This window comes from Pituophis catenifer, unplaced genomic scaffold (assembly GCF_029215685.1).
Source record: "Pituophis catenifer annectens isolate HBS135680 unplaced genomic scaffold, rPitCat1.0.hap2 SCAF_2, whole genome shotgun sequence".
In the NCBI taxonomy this organism is placed as follows: domain Eukaryota; kingdom Metazoa; phylum Chordata; class Lepidosauria; order Squamata; family Colubridae; genus Pituophis; species Pituophis catenifer.
The window spans coordinates 234144147-234166164 of record NW_027256882.1 but is presented as its reverse complement, the minus strand read 5'-3'; the positions used below and the strand labels follow the sequence as shown (position 1 = coordinate 234166164).

Here is a 22018-nt window from a genome sequence, read left to right as displayed (position 1 = left end):
CTGTGTGTGTGTAAAATAACTCAATTCCAAGAAATAAACAGAGAGTTAATATTTAAAGACAGGGAGAAGGGGGAATTTGGAACCATAAAGTATCAAAATGATTGGATAAAGAAAATGAGGTTTTAATGTGGTAATAACAGACTAAATGTGGTATTACCAACTAAAAGATTTTATAATGTTATTTACTCTACACTGGTCCATTTGCCATCTTCCCTCTTCGGGAAGGAAGTACTAAGGTCAGATAAAGGATCTTTGGGTTGAAAAATAATCCTGATCAGAAGACCCGTCTTTAGATTCCTATAATCATCAGAAGGGACTTGACATTTGCTTCACCCGGCCTCTGGTTTTAGGAATGAGGTATGCCCCTCCTCAGCCAGGATGTATTTTCCACTCTCAAGTGCACCATGCTACAGGTACTCAGGACAATAAATAAGAAATCACACTGGCTAAAGATGGCTATTCATAAAGGGAATTGGTAATTTCTCTGTAGATGCCAAATTGGAAATATCTTTTATTTACAGATTTATGGTGAGCAATTTATAGCAAACCAGCTTATGCCATGAAATGCAAAATCCATTTTCCTTTGAAACACACAGTTGTTTGTTTGTTTGATTTTTTTGTTTAATGAGTGTCAATTGTATTTTTAAACTGAGACTGGTCTATCTGTCTCATCTAATCTAACAGAGCAATTCACAAACCTCAGTAGCAAAACCTATCTATTTTGATTCAGGATGTCCCAAAAGCATCTCCAGACATGGCATGGTGGAAGAATGCAAAGGGTCTGCAAGTGCTAGTGATAAAACTCAAGGAACACAGTAAAAAATGGGACTAAAATTAAATATAAAGACCAATGTAATGACAACAGCTACAACGAGCAACCTTAGAATTGACAACGAAGACATGAAAGCAATAGAGAGCTTCTGTCTTTTAGATCAACCATCAACTGTAAAGGAACAAGCAGTCAAGAAATATGTTGCAGACCAGCACTTGGTAGAGAACCCATGAAGTCTTGGAAAAGATATTCAGATTTTTTTTCCAATGTTTTTATTTATACAGATATCAGAGTCATAAAAGCCGTGATGTTTTCTATAACACCGTATGAAAATGAAAGTTGAACTTTGAAGACACAGGAGAAAAAGGATATTGACTCGTTGGTGTGGGAGAAGAATATCTGAGAATGCATCACATTGCCGTCATGTGACATTTCACAACATTTTTCCCATTCACGGAGCTGGGGTGGCCTGTGCGTGACGCATCCGGCTTGTGGGCCAACAGTTTGACACCCTTGCTCTAATATATGTTACTATGTAACATTCTTTGTAATGTCTGGGTTTAGAATGTATATTTTAACAAGGTATATTGTTAACTAAGAATATTAAAAATAATTCCAAAAAAGCAATAAAGATAGTGAGTTTCATGATGCCATATCTAAAATGCACTAGCTATGATTTATTCCTCCCTCTGCATCAAAATCCATTACATTTTGCATTTAAAAAGCAACATGTGGAGTACTGCTTACACAGCTGAATGTATACACATTTTTATTTGGAACAAAAAGCAAAATTAGAAAAAAGCAAGGCAGATTTATAATGCTGTGAGATATTTTGGTATACAGAGTGATGCTCCCTTAAAATGGAGCCTTTCAGATCCTGTGGGGAAAAAATATAAGTGTTACCCTTACAGAGAAAATGTTTATGGATTAAAAGATACTAGTGAACATAAATAGAGGACTACATTTAAAAGCTTCTGCTACATTTTGTAGAATGCAGAAATTACTTCAATTTCTACTGGAAATCTTAATTTTATTTACACATAAACAGAAACTAAATGAGGAGACTGTTTGGTAAAATTTCAAATCAGTTGATAGCTGCAGAGGGCAGCACATCCTGATTTTTTTATGAGAATCCTACAAGCATTCAACCAAAAAAACTATAAATGAATCAGTTTATTTGGTAAGGCCACCAAGGACTTAGATAAAAGGAGATAAAAGGAGGAACAGCTACATTAAATGAAGAACAACTTCCTTTAAAAAAAAACTCATCAGAGAGCTAATGATGGCTGATGGTGCCCTGATTCCCACTTCCAATGTCTTAGCTAAGTTGAGCAGAATGAGATGTTGAGCAATTAAATTTACCACTCAAATCCCAACGCTTAATTCCTGTATCGACTGCAGAAACCTAGTTTATATTGTAAAGGTAATAATCCAAGTTTAAATTGTTCACTTTTAAGTGAGGCATGATTAACATTTAGAGTTGTTTCAACACTGTTTCCTTTGCACAAGAAAATTAATAATACTGTGTATTCTGTAGACAATTAGAATACAGAAATTTGAAATGTAAGAACCTTAGAATCTAATCTAGGAACAAGAAGTCAAAACACTATTTTTTTTAAAAAAAAATAACAAAATACAATTTCATCAATAATAAACTTGTATTCTTTAAGTATCAGCAGGATAGCAGCTGCATACAACAATTAGTAATGATCCAAAGTTCATCTCATTTTTTTTTCTTGCCATACAGGTTCAAAATACTGTTTGGATCTGCTGCTCTTGAATGCACGAGACAAGGCATCTTGTACTGATGCTGACAATCAAACATACTTACAACTAAGTCGGAATACAATTCATTCTCCCCTTGTGGAATGCATAAATTGGCAGTCACCAATACACAATGGTCCTCTCTTGACAAAGGCTTGGCTTGCGCATCATCGTACGTTATGGTTGATTTAATGCTTAATTACTGAATCAATCTTATTTGGTTTATCCAAACTAAGCCAAAATCAAACAAGTAATACCTATGACATCTATGTGAATAGTCATGCTGAGTCTACCAGGCTGCCTTGTCTCTCTTCTTGGGATCAAAGAACAACAACAGAAGGAAGTATTGCGATACTTGCCAAAAATGGGTGAAAACTAAATATTATAGGAAGCATAGCTGCCCATCAAGGAGTGCAGAAGATCTGTAAAATGTAACCTACAGCATGTTATCTATGCCATAAAAACCATAAGTAAAATGGCTTTGGATCAAATTGAACCTGCTTTGCAGAAATGGTTGCCCATATGGAAAGGAGTCTATGGGGTTTGCCCTCTTAGAAGCAACTATGCTGCTACTACAGTTTGAAAAAGACCTCACTCCAACCTCACTCTAAGTTAATGAGGCTTGGAATTCTATTTAATGGCAGCTTTTCTGCATTCCCACTGAAATCTTCTTTCCCTCTGCAAGTCCAAAGATCTTCAAAGCAGTTTTATAATATTATATAGAGTTCTGCTGTTCAACCAAGAAGGGGGTGGGGTGGGGGAGAAAAGCAGAAACCGGTAGTCTTAAAACTACTTCTCTGCAGGGTGGTTCAAATTATTATTGGCATAATTTATTGATCTGTCATCTTCTATTAGTGACATGAATACTTGACGCAAGCCAGAAAATACAAAAATGAAAAGCTATGGCTTGGCCCTATGTAGTGCAGACAAATCTAACGATCGTTTTTTTTTTTTAAAAAAAAATTCTTTCAAGGCTATGAAATTAGCTGCTATAGTTTAACAAACTGCCTAGATCTTAATGAGATAATAATCCTTTCTATAAGGCATTCACTTCAATCAAAAAATGAGAATTATATGAATGAGTACTTCAATTCCCACTCCTGAAAATGATCGTGTTAGGGAGAAAGTTAAAGCCTTCATCCTTAAAATTATTTTATTTTTGTAAGGAGAGAATATACAGAGCAAAAGGCAACCAAGTGCAATGCATTTGCAATCTCATGTAATAAACCCTGACACAGAGTGACAACTGTGTCCTTCAGAGAAGGGATTACCTATCAGTCCAAGGAGCAAAGAGGACGAGAGCAAAAGAGAAACCATAAACTTTATTTCCAGAAGGTTTCAGCCTACTAAAAATAGTAGATGGTAGGAAGACCATTGGGTGTGAATAGAATAGAACAGGGGTGTCAAACTTGCATTGTCATGGTGGCGTCATGTGATGTATCAGGACTTTTTTCACCTTTGCTAAACCGGGTGGGAGCAGGGCCAGCATGTGATGCATTTGGCTTGTGGGCTGCGAGTTTGACATCCCTGGAATAGAATAACAGAGTTGGAAGGGACCTTGGAGGACTTTAAGTCCAATCCCCTGCTTAGACAGGAAATCCCTACACCATTTCAGACAAATGATTGTTCAATCTATTCTTAAAAACTTCCAGTGTTGGAGCATTCAGTGGCGCCATGGCGCAGTGGTTAGAGTGCAGTACTGCAGGTTACTTCTGCTGATTGCTGGCTGCCTGCAATTTGACAGTTCAAATCTCATCAGACTCAAGGCTTCCATCCTTCCGAGGTGAGGACCCAGATTGTTGGGGGTAATATGCTGATACTCTGTAAACCGATTAGAGAGGGCTGCAAAGGACTGTGGAGTGGTATATAAATCTAAGTGCTATTGCTATTCACAACTTCTGGAGGCAAGTTGTTCCACTGATTAACTGTCAGGAAATTTCTTCCTTCCACCTTCAACCCTTTCCCTCAATGTGGGAAATAAGGTATTAGCATTGAATTGAATCCAGATTTCCCCAATCTGGTGTCTCATAGATGTGCTGGGATCATAAAATCCAGAATTTCAATCCAGCAAAAACATGCATTCTGTAAATGGCATCTGAACCACAGGTGCCACTAGATCCAACCTTGGCAACTTTAAGACTCATGCTAGCTGGGGAATTCTGGAAGTTCAACTTTGGGAGTTGAAGTCCACAAGTCTTAAACCCTGCACTTGATGAGTAGCCGTTTCCAATATCCCAAAAGCCATGTAAATTGCTTGCATTCAAGCAAAACTTGCCAAAGAATTTCAATCACCAAAATGATTCCAGTTTTGAAATTCTTTGACTTCTAAAGAGGTAACTTAGATTATTTCACATTGTACTAAGAATGACATTCATACCACTCATGTGGTAAATTACCACCTCCATTAAATTCATCTAGAGAAATAATCCAGAATTAGTCAAGCTTAGAATAGGACCTTTTAAACCAAGCAGGCAAGTTAATCAAGATTAATTTAAGACCTATTGATTTCAATACAGTAACTGCACTCTAAGCATGACTAAGCCTGGAAGTAACTTAAGGAAAGAATACTGCTTTAAGAAAATACTTTTCCTGAATTGATATATTATTTTCTCCAGGTGATTACCTTTTGGATCTGCATGAAAGGAAGTATGTAACATTTTAAATAGTCAAGCAATGGTGCACATATATCTGGCACACAGATGTCTTGATCATGAATTTGTCACAGCTTTTTAGCTTTAGACTGTGCTCTACCAACCAGAGACACAAGGGAGGCAGAAAATCTTGCTTTTTCTTTCACATTGCTTAAAAGTGAGCATGTGTTCATCAAAATGTCCAACACTCTGAAGCAAGCATTGCGTTTTTCTTGGCCCATGCCATCTTTGATTTTCCAGACCTTGTTATCTTTTAAGGATCAGTTGCACTCTGTTCCTTAAATGGCCACCAATATCACATTAATGAAATTCTCAAAACAGGCATAAGCTTCCATTTTTAGTAGCCATCAAAACAGCCCTACAATCTATTGTGTACAGCCACTATTCACACCAATCAAAATGCTTTAATGTATTTCACATTGTATGGATCAATAGACTTAATTGTCAAAAGTCAAGGCAAGATCACGCTGCATTCTGATATCCCTGATTGTTTAAAGTCAAAAGGCATGGCCATAGTTTTAACACTGTTTCTTACAAATACATAGGACTACAAAAATTCAAGCTGTGATTTGCCAATTTAAAGCATTGCATGGTGGAATGTAAATCGAAGTCTGTTTACACAGAATTCATATGACGTGGACAATATACAATTAATGGGTGGGCTGTGCTCCTAGATTTGTGTCTGGTACGGAGCATATGGCTAGCCTAGCATGCCCAAATTATTCACTTCCTGTGCCAGACAGCATAAGATCAGGTTTAATCCCATTCTTGTTTAATATGTGCAAGTTGATGATTTCAGACTTCAGAGTCTTGACCTGATAAACTATTTTTATGCATAGTTTATAGACAGATTCATCAGATCCAGTGTAAATTATTTAACCTGGATTGAAAAGAAAATTTCCCTCTAGTTAATCACAACTCCTAAGTGACTCATAACTCCTAGTGAATACAACCATGTAGTTTTCTTTGCAGCATTAAAGAAACAGCTTGCACTATCTTCTTCTCAGCTCTTTCGCCATCTAACCAACAGCTCTGGAATTCACAAATGGTCCCTCCCTTTAGCACGAAGCAGGACAGCCTTGCTTTACTTTGAGATCAACCCCAATGTCAGCTTGGTGCCGCCACCTGCTCAACTAACTTGCTTGTAAGCTGCACTTGAACAATTGTTTTCAATTTAGCCCAGAATCAAGGGAATAATGAAAACACATGCCATAATATTGATGTCTGATTTGATCCACTGAATCTGCCTGAGATTTGGATATCTTAATCCAATTACTAAAATATCTCTATGGTATAGGCCAGTGGTCAGCAACCGGTGGCTCTGGAGCCGCATGTGGCTCTTTCATCCCTCTGCTGCGGCTCCCTCTTGATGGTCGGCTCCACAATTGATAGGGCTTTCGGTTAGAACTGGTAGAGGAATGCCGCACTAGGAGGAGACTCTATGGTGCGGGAAACCGGACTTTTGGTCGGCTCCAGAATTGAATGGGGGCTTCCAATTAGGACCTTTGTGGCTCTTTGAGTGTTTAAGGTTGCCGACCCTTGGTATAGGCTATGCCACTGAATGAGTAGAATAATATGGTGTCAGCAGCTGTTCTAGCAACATCAAAACTGATACTGTTGTTTGGTCCATAGGTGTACTATGGCAGGAGGTAAAGGATACAAGGCTTCTCCTGTTCCCTGCAGATTGTAATTTTCACTTTCAGCTTACTTAAGGTAAGGATGACTACACAGAAGGTAACTATATTCATGGGAACAGAAAAGCTACTGGATGATATTTGCAGTTTGCTACGTTTCAGAATGTGCTTTGTTTGATTTTTTAATATTATTTTTGTTCTTCTCTGAAGAATCAGCTATGCTGATAATGTAGTTTGAGTTCTATTTATAGATTAAAAAGTCATATAACTGCAAGCACTCTGAATAAGTGCAGCTGAATTGTTAACTTATTTTTGGTTCAATAATTGAGACAATAAGCATTATGTTTTTGTCTTTTCAAAGTGTGTATTTTATATCCCCTTCCATGAAAGTTGGAAAGTACCTCACTGCGTTACTTTTGAAATGATTATGCTAAAAACAAGATTAACTATATGTACAGCCTAAATAAAAGTCTTTTACTTGCATTATTCAAGGAAAAGGGATTTTTAAATATTATGTCTTAAGACTGGCTTCTGGCATCTTTTCCAAGATATCATTACTGAAAGCTAACTCTGCAGCTTGGAATGCTTCTTCTTACAAAAAGTGGGTGGAATCGTGCATTAAATAAAATCTTCTGGCCAGATCTCAGACAAAACAAATATCACATTCCAGAATTTGACAAAGTTTATCCAAGTTCAAAGACCCAGGCAAAATCTTTAGAGAAATCCATTATTTACATATTTTTTCTGTTAGAAACATACAGACACAATCCATTAGCTATGTTATTTAAAATCTACTGAAATAAACTGGTTAATATTAAGGAAGCATATCAAAAAACACTTACACAGAATCACAGGCATGTTCAGTAAGCCAAAACTATACAGTTTCTATCAATTGCAAAATATACTTGGTTTTCCACAACATTTTAAAGGACTATAGGACCTAGAAGACACAGTCACGGTAGAGTTTTGCTCATTAAGATCATCCCAAAACACCCAAAAAACCCTAACTGTTGAAACATTAAATACTTGGGGGAATCAAAAGGAGTGTTAGGCAGCTAAATCTAGCCATTGGTGGGAAGGTTTCAGTCCTGCATTAAGACCGGTATGTTTTTATCTTGGTCTGTTGAATTAGTTTCAATGGCTGGATAAATAAAAACTATAAACTATGATTTATAAATGCCAGGTTCTCAATTCATTTGTCATGCTAAGCTAAACCAAAGAACCAACATATTTTTATCAGTTATAAAAACCCTATTGTCTTGCTTTAAGATTTTGTTTATTGATTTGCCTTTCTTCCTGAAAAGAACACTCCAAGTGACTTACAATTTAAAGGAAATACAAAGAAATATCAAGCATACATTAAATTAATGAAAACACAAATAATTAATTTAGAGGGAACTTTAGAGTCCTAGCAAAAGCAGAATCAATGGGAACTCTGAACACAGGTCCCCAAACAGGGTATAGCCTGAAAACTTTGGTCACAAAATTTCATCTATTTCTTACTTTATTCAGTGCTAGAAACAGCCCACCTGTCTCCAAGCAAGCATATACCCAGTCCTTTCAGCAGAAAGCTTGTGTTTTTTTTAGTTACTTTAATTATTTTTATAAATAACGCAAAGTGGGAACATACCTAATACTTCCTCTTTTATTTCCCCCAAAACTATCACCCTGTGAAGTGAGTTGGACTGGCTCAAAGTCACCCAGCAGGTTTCCATGACTAATATGGGACTAGAACTCACAATCTCCTGGTTCTTAGTCTAATGACTTAACCACTAGACCAAACTGGCTTTCGACTTTCTTAAAATATCAACTTGCATCCAACTTGGAAGTATAGATGCTATTGAAATTTGAACTTGCATTGCTGGATTAAAATCCAGAGTGCTACTGTATTTCGTCTGCTTTGACTAACATTTAACTTGACTGTGGACATTAAATATATCAAAATATAACAAACAGATAAAGTGTAATTGTATTGGATTAAAATGGGCAAGTCATTTTAAAACTATTGTGATCAAATTTATAATGAGGGAGGGAGGGAGGGAGGGAGGGAGGGAGGGAGGGAGGGAGGGAGGGAGGAAGGAAGGAAGGAAGGAAGGAAGGAAGGAAGGATGGATCAAGCTTGTCAATTACATTGCTCATGAGACAAAAGTGCAAGCTCTAATTGATAAAATTGATTTTCAAACTACTGGGTGAAAACTGCAATCTCACCTATGTTTACTTGGAAAAAGTGTTTCACTTGTGGTGGTTTACAACTACAATCTTAATTTATTTTAATTTCCAACAAGTAAAGGCAAGAACTGATAACAACAATGTACATTATTTCGGAGTAAAGTTAAATGGCTTAATTTCTCTGAAACAAGCAGCTTTTTGCTAATTGGGTGGCCAATACCACTACAATGAAATTAGGATCCTCTTTCCTGGGCCTGCAATTCTCTTCTTTCAGAATGTCTAATTCAGTGACAATTCGCTCTTCTATTTACAATATCTCAATACAGCTCTGCCAATTATTTCTGAATTGTGCTTTCTCCTCCGCGTGCCAAACCATGTAATAGACATGTCAGTGCCAGTGCTTTTCAGTAGTTAGTCACATTATAGCCTTTTGCGTACAATATTGTTATACCCATTTCTTTTTTCAGCATCGGCTGTCTCATCCTCAGTTATTTCTTTCACCATGTTAGAATGTCAAAGCAGACAAAAAGAATTGATATTTCAGTTCAATACTTGGCAGTTTGACTTTTCCTTCAATCCAGCTTAGCCCAGAAATTTAAAGCAAGTCATGAAACAATCAATTCTTCATCTAATTCTAAGCCAAGTCTGACATTCTTGCACTTTTACAGCCTGTAACTGCTATCTATTCTTCTTTATACATTCATGTTGTCCATGGTTTATGAGGCAGACCGGCTTTTTGGAATCTAATCAGTGAACTCACTTCAGTGTCCAATTTGTTTTTCATATTCACAGGTTTAGACAAAACAAGTTTAGGGGCTATTCTAAAATAGGCAAAAATGCAAACATTTCAAGGATAAGCTTTGTTCCTGCGTTGGGAGCTCCAGCACTAGACTCTGCATTCCACAAGATACAACTAAAAAAAATTGTCTGGTGACAAAATGGCAAGTGAGTATTAAATGAAGAAACAAACTCTGAATTAATCAATCAAAATAAACCTGGAAGGGATCTTGGAGGTCTTCTAGTCCAACTCCCTGCTCAAACAGAAGACCCTGTACCATTTCAGACAAGTGACTGTCCAGTCTCTTCCTAAAAACCTCCAGTGATGAAGCACCTACAACTTCTGATGGCCAGTTGTTCCGCTGGTTATTATCTTCACTGTTAGCAAGTTTTTCCTTAGTTCCAGGTTGCTTCTCTCTTTGATTAGTTTTCCTCCTGCCCTTTCTTGTTCTGCCCTTGGTACTTTGGAAAATAAATTGACCTCTCTGATCTGTCCCCGTCCACACACACAAACACAGCCAGCCGAGGGTTAAGGAAACACTTGGCACACACCCAGGTCTTTATCTCCAACTTGGCAGCGATATACACACCGTCTGCCAAGTGCTTTTATTTCCACAGAAACAGAAAGATAATATACTCAGTGTACAAGAGTCCAACAGAAATAATATTCCTCTCAGCAGTTTCGGACGATGCTTTAGTGACTATCCAAGGTTTATTTTTGTTCGTCACAGGGATCACTGGCCACCACCCTCTATTATATAGTCTCTGGGGTGTGGTCCAGTGACTCAGTTCTAATCCCTAGCACGCCTCCTGAGCTGCTGCAATCGTTTATCACGCCTTCGGTGGCGTGCATCCAGGAATGACGTCTCTCCTTCACTCTCATCCGAGATACCTGTCTCCCGGCTAATCTCCTCTCCCTCGGCCGGCACCTGAGACAGTGCCAGAGGGGAGGGGCCTGGAGAGGGAGGCCTGGCTGACTCCTCTTCCTCATGCTCGGAGCTTTCTTCCTCTGATGGGATAGGCTCAGAGGGCGGGGCCACAACACTCTCCTCTTTGTGGCAACCTCTTGAATACTGGAATACTGCTATCATGTCACCCTTAGTCCTTCTTTTCTCTAGACTAGCCAAACCCAAATCCTGCAACCGTTCATATAATTCAAAGGAATTACATTGCTTGTTTTTTTCATTGATGTATTTGCATGTTTGAAACTGCTTCTTTTTTACATGTGCAAAGTACACATGCTGGAGAAATAATGTATAAAACACATATAGTTGTAAATGAAATGGTCCGCTATAGATAAATTCACCTGAATAGTATAGGACAATTTTTTGCTTTAAACTGTTTGACAAAACTGAAGGACACAGTGCTCATCCTTTAAAGATGGAAGTGGACAAAAAAACAGCACAGGTTTCAGTGAGAATTAGTAATAAGTCAAATTTCCCAAGCACAATTTTCCCAAGAAGTGAATTGCACATGGCACTGAATGATGCAGGACACGCTTTAGTACCGCCAAGCTTCCTGGAGTCAGTCAGTCTGTCTCAGCTGCAATCATAATAGGCAGAGATTGTGAACACAGATGGTTCTGTACACTGAAATGTCACAAAGCCTTAGGATTGCAAGCATTTCTGTTTTGCTGGAAACTAGAAATATATTCTTAAACATTTGTATTTGTTACATGAAAATAGAACTAACCTAGACTTGAGTTTTTTATTATGAAATACTGATGCAAACTTAATTTGATACTAATCTTAATTTAGTTTAGTTTAGGTGTCATCCAAACTGAGGCTCTCTAATGTAGTTAACTCTGGTTACTTCAAAGGATTCTACTATCCCATGATAAATTCTTTAAAATGGCATTAAGATGCTACAGCTAACAACACAAAGACTTCTTACTTCAGAAATTTCCCATGAGCATTAATCATGAGCAACTGAATTATTTAGAACACAATAAATCTATTTTGAACCTTAAAGACACGCTAAGTGTTATGTTATTCACATGATAGCCACTCTGTCCATTTGACAGCCTAAGTGAAATGGACTCAAACCATTGCCATGTGAACAGATTCCATATGATCAAATCTTGGTCACATTAGACCATTAACTCCTCAAGAACAATATACAAGTTGACAGCAGACCATTTCTTTATAAGAAAAAAAAAGGTAACGATTTATTCTCAGAAATGTACCTTCTCAAAAATTATATTTTGGATTACTTCAAGTTTTCTTAATTGGATGCACTTCCAAGAAATCAGAGTTAGGATCAGTTTTGGCATAAAGAATTGAGAAGGATCAGGAAATCTCAGCAATTATAAATGAAGGCAGAAGGAAAGGGTAACAAAGCACAGAAATATAATTATTTCTATGAAAAATAGTAATTTGTAACATTACTACTCAGGCTATCTATCATTTATTTTGATGATGATAACAAATACCATGCCCAAGTCTGATGGAAGGGTATTATGGACCAGGTATTTCTGTTGAATGTATTCCAAGAAGCCTATTCTTCCAATAAAGGATCCAAAAGTAGCAAAGAGGCAAAAGTGCTTATTAAATTCACTGTGATGCTGGCTGGGGAATTCTGGGAGTTGACGTCCATAGGTCTTAAAGTCACGAGGATTGGACACCCCTGGTGTAGAGGGTTTTATCAAGAGATACTGACAAGTAAGTGAAACAACTATCATCTAGAAGAGACCTGTGTGAAATTGGTATTAGACTCTCTTACCTTTAGATAAAATTCCTCTGACATTTTCCAGAAGGAAAAGGTTTTTTGTAACCTGAACTCCATCAACTTCCAAAAGAAGACATCAGAACATTTGGCATCCAGTTCCTTGTTCCATCAGTCACGCTCTGAACAAACAAAAGCTTCAAATAATTCTTGCCTCATATCAATGCTTAATTAAATACGAAAGTCAGAAATTCTGCTCAAAACCCTGCTGGATTCCTGTAGCATCTTTGCCAGTGTGTTCCTAAAGGGAGAAAGCTGGGTGAAAAAAAAAATCCACCACAGTCCACTTCCATTATTCTAACTAAGCCAAAATTATAACTGTAAAATTCAACAAACTGAAAGAAGGCCACACTTGCTACTCATTTCTATCCACCCTATCAGAGATAACCTTGTAAGGACATATTTAGCATTTCACACACACAAACAATACACACACATTTGCTCTTGTTCTGTTGCATTTTTTTCTCCCTCAAATCTCCCAGAATTAACAAGAAGATCAAACTGCTTTTATCAAGTACTCTTGAGTACTTTAAGTACTTTTATAATCAAATGCTTTCATTTTTCTTAAGAATCCAAGACTAGAACAGGTATTCTGACTGATATATGTACCATATTTTTCGGAGTGTAAGACATACCTTTTCCCCCAAAAAAGAGGGTGAAAATCTGAGTGTGTCTTATACTCCAAATGTAGCCCCACCCAGCCACTCAAATGGAAGTTTCAGAGGCTGAAAAAGCCTCTGAAACGAAGCTTCAGAAAAAAGCCTCTGAAACAGAGCTTCAGAAAAAAAGCCTCTGAAACGGAGGTTTCAGAGGCAGAAAAAGCAAGGCACAGAGCTCACAACCAACGAACCTGTTTTTAAAATTCACCTCTGGGAACAGCTGATTGGGGGTATTCCGGGAAGACAATCCACCCGCCAATCAGCTTTTTTCTTATTTTCCTCCCCAAAAACTAAGGTGCGTCTTATACTCCGGTGCATCTTATAGTCAGAAAAATACGGTATATGTAGTAATTTGTAAAGGAAAACCTATTTTGCTTTTCTTTCCCAAATTCTATGTCTTCCCATTTGATTCAGGTTTTTTTCTAACTATCTCCACACTGCCACTTTCTTATGCTTCTAGCAGCAATAATCATAAGAAAAATACAGATAGTCCTCGATTTATGACCACAATTTTGGAACCCAAAATTTCTGTTGCTGTTAGATATTTGTTAATTGAGTTTTTACGACTTTTCTTGCCACAGTTGTTAAATGAGTCTAGTTGCTAAGTTAGTCACACCATTGTTAAGTGAATCTGGCTTCTCCATTGACTTTGCTTGTTAGAAGGTCTCAAAAGGGATCATCTGACCCCAGGACAATACAATCGCCATAAATATGAATCACTTGCCAAGCATCTAAATGTTGATCATGTGACCATGTGATGCTGCAATGGTCGTAAGTGTGAAAAATGGTCATAAATCACTTTTTTCAGTGCCATTGTAATTATGAGCAGTCACTAAATAAACTGTTGTAAATCAAGGACTAACTATAACCACACACCATTCACTGATTCATTCTGGCTCTCTAGTCTTTTCTCCAAACATAAAAGCTATTTGATACTCAAATGATATGCTCGCATCTAGAGCTGTATATTTAATAAATCAGGCAAAGGATCTCTTACATCCCTCTACTTAGAGACCATGAAGAACAGCTATCCAATCTGCAAATATTAATCAACTGGGGTTAGAAATCTATACCAAAACGTTCCGTACTGAATGATTCGATTTATGAGTGAATGTGCAAAGTAGATTATTTGAAAGATTTTGTGTTTCAGAATGATAGCAATATCCCATAAATGTTCAAACACAGTCTTCCGTGCCCACCATGTTTTTAAAATCTTTCTGTGTTCACCGTCAGAAGATGAACAAATAAACATATGAAAAATATAATCAACATTTATAAGAAGAAAAAAAGACAAGGCTGACATCTGACCTAGAAACATAAACCTGCTCATTGGAACCCACCATTATTATTATTTTTTATTTATTTTTTTGCTTTTGCCCATATTCCACACAGGAGTGGGTTCTACTTACCTTTACCACCACTTCGCTTGTGCATGCTTCTGCACATGCACAGAAGCTTCTGCGCATGCGCAGATTGTCAATTCTGATGTCCGGGCAGGTAGGCGGAGCCTCCCGCCGCTTTTACTACCGGTTCTAAAGAACCGGACAGAACTAGGAGCAACCCACTGCTGATTCCACAGACTAGGAAAGTTCAAAGTCATCCAGCTTGCTTAGAAACAACACATAAGAAAAAGGTGGAAGCTCAGCTGCAAATGCCATTGCCTAAACCAGGGGTCTGCAACCTTAAACACTCAAACAGCCATTTGGACCTGTTTCCCACAGAAAAGAAAACACCAGGAGCCACAAAACCCTTCCCGTGCCTGACTATTTCTTTAGCGGCCACAAAACTAGCATATATAGTTGAATTAAATGTTCTGTTTTCTTCTGAAACTTTACTTTTCTTGGATTTATCCATGGTTGGCCTACCAGGGGTTGAAAAGCTCAATAAATTGTGTGCCAGCGGGTGACGCACATTGGCGGTTGTGACACATATTTTGAGTGACAGGAAGCCGCAGCAGAGGGGTAAAAGAGCCACATGTGGCTCCAGAGCCACAGGTTGCTGATGCCTGGCCTAAACGTACCTCTTAAACTGAATTCTTGGACACGATGAGGTAACAATATTTATAAAAGTGTTTCACTATTGCTTTTTTTGGATTTTTTTTTTTTTAAAAAAAACACTTTCTACTCTACCTCACTGCCCCCAAGATTACTATGGGAGCTTCCATCCCAGCATTGCTAGCTTTATTGAGACCAGCTAGCATCAGCCAGGGACACCCTAACCATTCCTAAAGAGCTAACAATTCTAGCTGCCTCATGCAGCAGATGTGAGTCTCCATTAAATATTAAATTATTGAATGAATTATTTCTGTCTGCTGCAGAGGGGGTGCATCTGTGCATTTCTACCTCAAGAGCATTTTATTCGCAGCTCCATAAACTGAGAGCAAGACTTTTAATTCCTTTAGCATAAACCCATTAAAAGCTTACAGAAGACTTAAATCTACAATGGAGTTGTGACTCCTTGCTCTTTGCTTTAATTTCAAGGCAGCATTTACTCCACAATAATGTCCTTAGTGAAGACAGAGGGTGCTCATTCAAAAAAATCTTAAACATAAACTATTACATCAGATTAAGCTGGTATTCATGTATGGGCACAAATCCAGGAAAGGAGTAATCGGATATTAAAAAAATAAGGAAGGAACCATTTCCTCCTTTCCTGATTCTAGCACGGAAGGCTTGCAATAAAGCATCCTATTACCTTAAATAACATTTTATATATACTTCTTCCACTAGCCATAAAAAGAGACCCAACTAAATTTTTTTCCAGTGTATTGTTCCAGGAGGAAATCAAAATTGATATATACATACACATTCTATATAGCAATGATTCCTATAACAATGCAGCAGGAAAGAGAAAATGCATGAAAAATTTGTCTACATTGAATTTAGGTCACCGGAATTGCAAACCCTTTCATTTTAAAGAAGCACTTCAAACAGATTCCTATCCAGGATGTTTGGAGGCGATAACATGTTGGAAAATAAAGGCTTGGGATTCCAGAAAAGTGTTTATTGTTTCCCTTTTCCTTCTGCCTCAGAAAACTGGCAGAAGGTCATTAAGAAAATGTGCAATATTTTAAAACGTTATGGAATAATATGTTTTATTTAAAATTAAAAGATCTTATACACCAACTAGTCAAGCTTCACAAGTCACAAAAGTCAAGACACAGCAAGTCTCCCACTGGGTTTATAACCAGAAATTGTTCCAATGTATGAAATTGGCATAAGAAAACAGATATAGATAATGTTCAATAAAATCCAAAACAGGAGACAATGGAAAAGGCAAAATAATGCTACCGGTAGGTAGATCTCCGTTTGTGTAATTAAGTAGGGTCCAGAGTGGGAAGAAAGCAGGACAATGTGAAATAGAAGAAAGGAAACTAACTCCAGATTAAATGTCACAGAAATCTGAGATGAGCACCTTCCCAAATCAATAACAATCATCACATATACAACACAGTATTCATACTGGGAAATAAGAACAACAGAAGCAACATGGTGATCTAAAAATGAAAGGGAACAAAATGTACGGCATTTCTAAAATCTAATTGCCAAGACAAGTTATATTTTCAAACAATTTCCTTCTCCCAGAACTTGTCCGTATTGGCTGCTCAACTTTTCTTTAACTCATAGACTTTACCAATCCTTTGAGATCAACTGATAGCAATAGCATCACTATCATTCTTTAGGTCAACTGGAGAACTTTTAAGTGTTTGAGGATTACATTTGGTCCATGTGTCTGAAGTCACATGAACTCTAAACATGTAACTCAGTTCTGAGTTACACTTTTTGGAATATAGCAATAGCACATAGACTTATATACCGCTTTACAACCCTCTCAAGCGGTTTACAGAGTCAGCATATTGCTCCCAACAATTTGGGCCCTCATTTTACCCACCTCAGAAAGCTGGAAGGCTGAGTCAACCTTGAGCCTGGTGAAATTCAATCTGCAAAATTGCAGGCAGCCAGCAGTCAGCAGAAGTAGTCTGCAGTACTGCACTCTAACACTGGCCACCGTGGCTCATCATTTGGATTAAGTAACACAACCTACAAAATATTTTAAAAGGCTTCATTTATTTATTTAAAACTTAGGAAGTCTGAATAGAGCAAACCTCCTTTACATTGTTTTTCAGATGCTGGAAGGCCGGCCCTAATGCAAATTGATTGGGAAAAGAGGAGCAATCTGTTCACTTAACACTAAAGCAGTAATAATCACACATACCTACCATATACAATGCAAATTACCACAGCAGTTTTATTGGAAAGGAATTGCAGCCACCAGTCTGTTTCCCAAGCTCACTCCCTAAAGCAATACAGCATTAATAGAAAATAATTTGTAGCTCAGGTTTAAGTTGTGGGGTCCTTGGTGCCATTGGTGATGTTACCAAGTTCGGTAATGAACATCTTCAAAAAAGCAACCAAACGCAGAGAACACCAAGGACCTCACAACGCAGCATAGCTAAACCAAATAGAAAGAGGCAGTCAGACTGACAACTTTGTAAATACTTTTAACAGTAGTTCCATGACAATTAGCATGGGCTTGCAACGATCTACCCATGGCTGGCGGTGATGTATATTTACACTTTCCCTACTACAAGCAAACCAGTTCCATCCTCTGCAGCTCCTAGGAGCAGCTGAAAGCTTCCGCTGAAACAATATGTGTCTCTTTCCTCTTTTGGACAACTTGTTTTTTTCTCTCTACCTCTTTGAAACTCTCCACCCAGCTTCAATAGACATCTCCAAAGTTCCATTAAAGAAGGAAAGAAAACAAAATGTACTTCTAGACTCTAGACTTAAAGGCAGCCTTCCAAGAATAGATGTATTGGAACAGCTATTTGCACAAATGAAAGCACCACCAAATACCCTCCTACCAAGGCATCACTATCTGCAGAAATTTTATTTATTTATTCAATTTCTGTAGACCAAGGGACTCTGGGTGGCTCCTAGTTTGACATGGTTTCGTGTTAACTGTAATTCATTAAAATGCTTTGAAGGAGAGGCGCAAGCAACTAAAAAGCTGCAGCAGTGTGGCTAATTTTCCCTTCAAATAAAAGACCCGACACTTCTGTTGTCTGTCTTTCTTCAGTAAAACTTGTGTTTCACATTAAGGTGGACTTAATCTTTCACTGAGCAGCAGGGAAATGGCTGCTGGCAATGAACCACGTTAATCAAGTCATTTAGTTCTACGTATACTTCAAGTTACTCCCAACACATGGCCGTGCTAGTTGTGTGCTTTTTATTTTAAAAGGGTCACATCAGATTGGAGAAAAAATGGAGAAAAAGGTCCTAGATTGTGTTTCAGAAATATTCCCGAAGGTCTTTAGACTCCCTCAAAATTATTTTACTGATGACACCTCTCTGTACAACATATAAATGAGGCGGCCTTCTTTTTAAAAAAATGACACAAATTGAGTGGTTGTAAGCAGAACTTATCTGAAAAGATAAAAGATAACAGCAAATTCAAATCGAGGAAAAAAGCCGGTCTCATTTCCAAATATTATGGTCAACTTTTTTTTCATTCGCATCCCTGAATAGAATAATTTTCAAATTATTGACATGCAATTAATTTCAACAAAAGCAAAGCGACTAAAGACAACCTTTCATCAATTAAACTATAATATGAAACAACAAATAACCATGTTTTAAATTTCTGGCTTCAAAAATATGAAGGTAAGTGAATACTTTCTCTTTCTTGAATATATCAGTGTTATACAAAATCAAATAATATCCAGAAATTACCATATAACCCTAAAATACAACAAATGCAAAGCAACTATTGGTCTGCCTAAAAAAAGGCCGCAAAATAACAAAAACCAAACAAAAGATTTACAATGCTCAAAGAAACAACATATGTTGAAAATATATTCATTTGATGCCAATTATAAGCAATTCCCTATAAGACATAAAGTGGCCATTTAAAGATCACAAAAAAGAGAAACAAATACGCAAAAATAAAAATAAAAAAGACCTCATATTTGAACTTTTATTTAATTGATTTGATTTCTATTTCTTCACCTCAAGTTATTCTGGGTCGAGAAACAAATACGCAAAAATAAAAATAAAAAAGAGCTCATATTTGAACTTTTATTTAATTGATTTGATTTCTATAGCTGCTCATCTCAAGTTATTCTGGGTCATGTATATCATAAAACATAAAAAACATTAAAACAATGCAAAATAAATATGCACGGTACCAAGCTAAACTGTTACAATGGATGTTAATACAACCAGGAAATGTACATACTAATTTATAGATGCAAATGTGAAAATAATAATTATACTGTCAATGAAAATGCAATAACCAAAAGCCTATGTCTTAATTCTTCCTTCGTTCCCTCTGATATGAAAGAGGCATTTAAAAACAAAAAAGTTTAGAATTGAGTATTTCTTTAGATTGTGAAACGCATTCTGAAAATACAAAGTCTAACACGATAACATTAAATGATATATCTGTACCTACATATATTCCAGCTATCTGTTATAGTGTTCCCTTATTAAAACTCAGAAATTATTTTCTTACCTTTTTTAATAATAATATGCTTTTACATTAAATGCCAATGTTTAATCAATTATTACCTACTACTACTTTCAAATAATACAGAAATCGCTGTACATATTTGAAAGCCAAATATTTTAATTACAATTGTTTTGTCTTGGTCCTAAATTAATATAGCATTTGAATACGCCAGCTTTCCAAATCAGATGCCCAACAGATGTTTGCAATTAAATTTCCTACTGCTATATCCCCAATACATGAATTTAGTGTTTTGCAGTTACAGGCTATCCTTCAATAATCTCCAAATTTATTTTAGGAACTCATTAGCATTATGGCTGGTCTCATCATAAAGCAAAGAATAATATACAGTAAATATGTTAAGTAGTTCTTAACCTTACCTAACTTCTCTTTCTGTTTTATCATAACACGTTTTATAATTCGGGTTATCATAAAAAAAGTGTAGATTTAAATTAGATTCATTATCTCTTTCTTCAAAGATTTCAGGTTTTGCTCCTCGGTTTGACTTTACAACAATTTTGCTCATGGTTTATTTTAGAATGCTCCTCCTTATAATAGAAAAGCAAAGCTAATTAAAAGGTCCAAACACTAGACTGTGTATTCAACCAATCTATACAAAGAGGAATCAGTAGGAATAAAAAAGGAAAAAAAAATATGGAAGTGATAGAAGTCAAGAAAGGGGAAGGGAGAAAAAAAAAGTCAAGTATTAAGAGCTTGAAAAATAATTGGAAAAGAAAAGTCAAATCAGGGAAAGAAATAAAGTGAAAAAAAGACTATCATATACATGGCAATAGGAAGTACAGTAGGTCCTAAACTAGATAATTGAGCACAGCAAGCAACGTGACAACAAACAGAAGAGATAACAAAGTAAACTGAAAAATAACAAAGAGACAGATTAAGATGGAAATGACCATTTAAATAGCTCTACAAGCAAAGCCCCTTAGCTTCAGCAAGTTAGAATTGCACTCACTGGTATTCACAGAAGATATCTTATACTTTTCCAGGATTTGTCCTAATTATTTGATATCTTCGAGGTTTCTGTCCTACAACTTCTAATATGGGATAGCTATAAAATTATCACTTACTGAAACATACCCTCATAGTTCTCAGTTCTTGGAAAAGTTTTTCTAAGCTTTTGCTCCATGGAAATAATTTTTCAAAACATAGGTAACACTTCATGTTGAAGATCTTCCTTTTAAAATTCACGAAAAACAACACTAAAGCTATAAAGCATAAGACAGAAACAGAGATAAATTACGTTCAGTAATTTTAATGGTGTTGTGATGGCATAACTTTTGAAGGTCCTCATTGTATTTTTAAATCTTCTTTATTAGCCTACTAATAAAGGCAAATGTTTCTCTTTTACTACAATAATTTTTTTATGATAATTTTCTGAAACATTTATGAACTAACACCTGTCAACCAGAAGAGAACCTTCTCTGGGAATTCTTATGCCAGAATATTAAGTTATCTCCTATTTACTAGTATTTTGTTATTATCTAAAGATTTTTTTAAATCAACGTTTTGTTTTGTTTTGATTTGATTTAATGCAGGCTTTTAAAACCATCTTAATGTCCCATTATAACAATATTCTTGCGTTGTTCTTTAATATATTATTATTATTATTATTATTATTATTATTATTATTATTATTATTATTATTATTTATTATTATTATTTATACATTTTAAACAAAGGCTAATATGGTCATCCCATTTTCAGGTCACAAACAGAAAATAAATAAATAAAATTCACACTTCTGGCCATCAATACTGGAAAAATTTCAGGGATCAGTGTTTAATTATTTTACAAAACAGATTGTTCCAGATTTTAAACCTTACCTATTTAAAACATTCAAATTCTAATTGCTTTCTGGTCAATAAATCACATGAGATATTACTCTGATAGCCTTCTTTTTTCAGATATCAGCACTGCAAGATCCATAGCTCTTATGAACATATTCATGTTAAAACAACAGATCGTTATTTCTATGCAAGAATAAACAAGTAACACTGTTCATCTACTTGATGAAACTATTAGTTATTTTACATTTGATTTTGTTGAAACACTAATTTTTGATCAAGACTCTTAAGCAAATCTGAACAAAAAGTGAAGTAGCATCTTAAATACTATGCACACCCAGTAAAAATTTCAGCTGAATAGATTACATTATGACAGTCTGTGTTACAACAGTAGACAACTGATGGAGATTCAGAATATTATGACTTCATAAGCTTATTCTTCAATTGTCCATCTCTCCCCATGCCACATTCAGCTGTACTATCCAGAGATATCTGTCAAACAGAGCAATGTCCATAATAAGGCAACATAACCCTGGAGTTGGCACTCATATTAACAGCA

At 36.3% G+C, this 22018-nt stretch overlaps 1 protein-coding gene across 1 annotated transcript in view; it reads right to left on the bottom strand.

Moving 5' to 3' along the window:
- Positions 1–22018, bottom strand: part of AOPEP (aminopeptidase O (putative)) — a 207280-nt gene that overhangs the window by 67366 nt on the left and 117896 nt on the right. The gene's annotated exons all lie outside the window — the stretch shown is intronic.